This window comes from Felis catus, chromosome B4 (assembly GCF_018350175.1).
Source record: "Felis catus isolate Fca126 chromosome B4, F.catus_Fca126_mat1.0, whole genome shotgun sequence".
NCBI classification, from domain to species: domain Eukaryota; kingdom Metazoa; phylum Chordata; class Mammalia; order Carnivora; family Felidae; genus Felis; species Felis catus.
In genome coordinates, this window is record NC_058374.1 from 74,539,644 (window position 1) to 74,544,531 (window position 4,888).

General features: G+C 48.6%; 1 long non-coding RNA gene across 2 annotated transcripts in view; it reads left to right on the plus strand.

Moving 5' to 3' along the window:
* LOC123386586 overlaps nt 1-4,888 on the plus strand; it is a 38,190-nt gene that overhangs the window by 27,465 nt on the left and 5,837 nt on the right. The gene's annotated exons all lie outside the window — the stretch shown is intronic.

Consider the following 4,888-nt stretch of genomic DNA (forward strand, 5'->3'; position numbering starts at 1 on the left):
AGCACATCGGTGAGCTATGCAGTGGGGCTTCCCACCAGAGGCCATCCTAAGGGGCACTGACGTCCCGTTGTCTCGCAAAACGCATCAACAACCACTTAATCGCGTCTGGGTTGCTATGCAAGGGGGTCTGCACTCGGACTCAGTGGCAACTAAAGTATGGTGTTGCAAGCCCTTACGCGATCCTGAGAGGCTATCCCGCCTCCACCTGAATGCCTCTGTGCCTCTCGGGGCTGCTCATCCCCACTCCCCGGGTCGGATCCCCAAACCCCAGGACTCTACAACCCAAGACGCGCTGACATGGCCCCAAGTATAGGACAGGAGGAAAAAAGTCCACCCGCCAAGGTATGAACACACATCTGTACGTTCACACGAAGACGCCTCCTAGATAAACTTAGATGCACGTACGTGTGTACGTAGAGACGAACGCATTAAATGGTATTGCAGACAGCAGCTGGTCTAGACAGAAACCTCTGCTGTTCCTCTTTCTGAGTTCTCTCACCGGCTGGGTCTTCACGTGGGCTTTCCACCCTTGATCGAAAGCTCTTGCCGTGGGGCCAGCCAGCAAGGTGGGAGGCCCAGGGGGCTGCATTCTGGTGACAGAGGGCAGGGAGGGGGTGGGGAGAGGTGCGCGGGAGATGGTGCACCCGTGATGAGAGCACCAACGGGGGGGGGGGCCTCCTCTCCATCAGGAAGTGAGGATTGCATGCCGCTGTGGAGGTTTAGAGGGCGAAGCCACCTGGGCAAGGATCAGGAGGCAGGCGGGCTGTCAGCAGTGTAATGAGCATTCCATCAGCAAGTATTTACTGAGCGCTCACCGTGTGCCTGGTGCTATGCCGTTTACTGGATGGGCAGGATTCAGACTGGGCTGGAAAGCTGTTCTTAGAACCTTGGTTTCTAAGTGGGACAGAGGACAGAGATGGCCCAGCGTTAGACTGCTGATTGAAGTAGACCGCACGAGTCTCTGGGCCACCAAGGTGGTTGGGGCGGGGGGGGGGGGGGTCTCAGAACCAACAGGCTATGGGAGGGACTGACCCAGGCCAGCCTACTCACCATCCTTGTCCTCTGTGAAACCGAGGCTGGGTCACTTCAGCACAAGACCAGAACGGGAAGGGCCCTGCAGCTGGCCCAGCGCAGGTGAGACCTAGTCACCTCCCAAGGGGACCCCCGGCACCTAAAGGTGCTAGATCTCCAGCCTCCATGCCACTGTGGCCTGGAAGTACCCAGGGTCGAGACCCAAGACGGTCACCCACATCTGGTCGCTTGTGAACCACCCTCGTCTGTAGTTACACCTTACTGAATGTGTTTTAGAAGGGCTCCGTGTGTGTTTTTCGTTCGCATGGGTTCGTATGTTGTGTGCCACCATTGGATTTCCAGGCATTTCTTTTTAGGTTCGTGGGCAGCCCTGATATTCAGCATCACACTCGCCACCTGCCCCGGATGCATGAGTCAGACACGCCACCCGGGCCATTTGTCAGAGTCCCAGGCTGTGCGTCTGGTTCTGCTGGCCAAACCCCAAGCCTGTAGTGCCCTCCCCGCTACTGTCCATGGCCTACTCACCTCCCGTCCCGGGACAAACCCACCCTTCCACACAGCCTGACTTCAGCCCTCCTGCCAGGGTAACCCCTCCTGCCTGTGAACTCAGCTCTTGATATTTGTCCTGGGCGCGTCTGGCATATCACGACACCTCTGGTGTTATTGCCCATGTGGTGTTGGTTAGCCCCTGCCCTGCCATTTAACTTCATCCATACAGATTTTGTTTCTTCAGCTCACCTCTGAAATTCTTTGTGACAGGGAGTCTGCCTTCTGGATCCCCTCTACCACTTTGTATTGTCATTGAATGTATCTTCAGTAACCATGTTAACATGTGCAAGGGACCAAGAAGGAAGGAAGGAAGGAAGGAAGGAAGGAAGGAAGGAAGGAACCGAGCCTTCCAGCCCCACTTGTTATAAAGGCTTGATGGAAGATAATGAGCAACACAGAGAGCAGACGGATCCCTGTCTGAGGCCTGGAGGCTCCTGAGTATGCACAGGGTGGGCGGCTTATGGGCAGTGGGTAGAAATGGGGTGTAGGCATTCACTGGGTAGTCACGTTTTCGTAGCAAACACACCATTTTTGGCATTATTGCATATTTGTTTGGAACTAATGGAAACTTAGGGGCATCTAACCCCCCAAGCCACCCCTTAGCACCACCGCTGCAGGGATCAGACAGGACCCGGGATTCCAGCAGCTTCCGAACCCACGACGTAACAGATAACTCAACTTAAACTGCTTTTTAGGATCCCGAAGTAACCATCTGCCTACATCTTATGCCGGCTGTGCTGATGTTGGTTTTACACTGCCCAATAGCGTTCATGAAATAAAATTTCTATTTCGTGTCCTCAAACCCCAGGAGTCTGGGGGAGGGTCTGGAGGCACAGACAGGAACAAAGAGAAGCGGATGAGACAGGCAGACAGAGATAAGGAGGTTCAGAGAGACGGCAAGGGAGTGAGCAAGGGCAAGGGCAAGACAGAGGAGCCGGGAGCAGCCAAGCAGGAGCCAGGCGCTGGCACGAGGCCCCTCACTGGCCTCTTGCCCCAGGTGTGTTGGCACAGCTGGCCATTCCGCCCTCACAAAGACGACGTTGGGACTGACGGGAGTGGTTCCTACCCATGGTGTGAAGATCCACAATCTGTCAAAAGTATCATAATTAGTGTCTAAGGTAGTTAGCTAATGGGCACTTCCCCTCTCTCAGCCTTTGTTCATTCACTTGACCTTGCTGAGCAAAGTGGATGAGAGGACAGGGAGCTCCGCTGCCAAAGGGGGAGGGAGACCATGGACAAAGCACACTGCAAGCTGTGATTGGGGGAGCAGAACACAATGCCGAGACCGCTGGTTCAAAAGCCAAGCCGCCTGGGTTCGAATCCCAGCTCTGCCACTCGCCAGCTGTACCAGCCTGGCTGGATTTCCTGACGTCTCTGTGCCTTGGTTTCTCCCCATAACTGTAATATAGAGAAAGTAGGAGTACCTGACAAGGATTCTGCGAAGATTGAATGAGTTAATCCTTGCAAAGCCCTTAGAACGGTGCCTGACACATAGCAAGACCAGGTTAAGTGTGTGTTTAAAAAAAAAAAAAGACACATAGATCAATGGAACAGAACAGAGAGCCCAGAAATAAACCCACACATCTATGGTCAATTAATCTACAACAAAGGAGGCAGGAATAGGCAGCGAGGGAAAGACCATCTCCTCAATAAATGGTGCCGGGAAAACTGGACAGCTACATGCAAAAGAATGAAATAGGACCACTATTTCATATGGGTCTTCCACCATACACAGAAATAAATTCAAAATGGATTAAGGATCTAAATGTGAGAGCTAAAACCATAAAATTCCTAGAAAAACAAAACAAAACATGGGCAGTAATCTCTTTGACATCAGACATGGGAACGTTTTCCCAGATATGTCTCCTGAGGCAAGAAAAACAAAAGCAAAATGCAACTATTAGGACTACACCAAAATAAAAGGCTTTTGCGTGGCAAAGGAAACCACTGGAGATGTTTGTAAATGATATGCCTGATAAAGGGTTAATATCCAAAATATATAAAGAACTTACACAACTCGACATCATAAAAACAACCCAGTTAAAATATGGGCAGAGCTTGAATAGACATCTTTCCAAAGAAGACATAAGAATGGCCAACAGACGCATGAAAAGAGGCTCCACATCACTCATCATCAGGGAAATGCAAATGAAAACCACAATGAGATATCAGCTCACACCAGTCAGAATGGCTAGACTCAAAATGACAAGAAATAACAAGCATTAGTGAAGACTGCGGAGAAAAGGACCCTTCATACACCGTGGGAATACAAACTAGTACAGTCAGTATAGAAAACGGTATGGAGGTTCCTCTAAATTTTAAAAATAGATTTACCAGGTGATCCAGTAATTCCACTACTGGGTATTTACCCAAAGAAAACAGAAACTAACTCAAAAAGGTATAAGGACCCCCATGTTTATTGCAGCATTGTTGACAATAGTCAACATACGGAAGCAACGTAAGTATCCACTGATAGATAGATGGATGAATAAAGAAGTGGGGTGTGTGTGTGTGTGTGTGTGTGTGTGTGTGTATTATATATATCATATATACATAATGGAATGTTATTCAGCCATAAAAAATAGTGAAATCCTGCCATTAGCAACAACATGGATGAATCTAGAATGTGTTATGCTAAGTGAAGTAAGTCAGAGAAAGAAAGACAAATATCATATGATTTCACTCATATGTGGAATTTAAGAAACAAAACAAATGAACAAACCAATGAAAACGAGACAAACAAAAAACGACAGAGAACAAACCGATGGTTACCAGAGGGGAGATGGGTGGGAGGGGATGGGTGAAACAGGCGACAGGAGTTAAGAGTACACTTATCATGATGAGCACTGAGTAATGTACAGAACTGCTGAATCATTCTATTGTACACTTGAAACGAATAGAACACTGTAGATTAATTATACTTCAATTAAAAAATGCAGGGCCACAAAAGATCTAATTTAGATAGGATGGTTAGGGACGCCTCTGTGAAAAAATAACATTTAAGACAGACATAAAGCATGAGAAAGTGCCAGTTCTCCTAACCTAAACTCTCCATCATGTGATTTCTTTTTATAATTCCATGAGCAAATTTGTATTTTAAAAATGTAATGTGCTTTTGAGTATTTTCAAGTTTGGGGGAATGACTTAAATGAATTGCACCGTCGAGCTCACCTGGTTTGATTGCCAAAGGGGATAGCTTATTTTCTGGGCGTGGGGCTTGCAGCCCCATGACATGATCTGGGGGAAGCTAGGAGCATCAGGGGGGAACAAATCCATGGCTCTGTGATCTCTTTGATGATATTCCCAG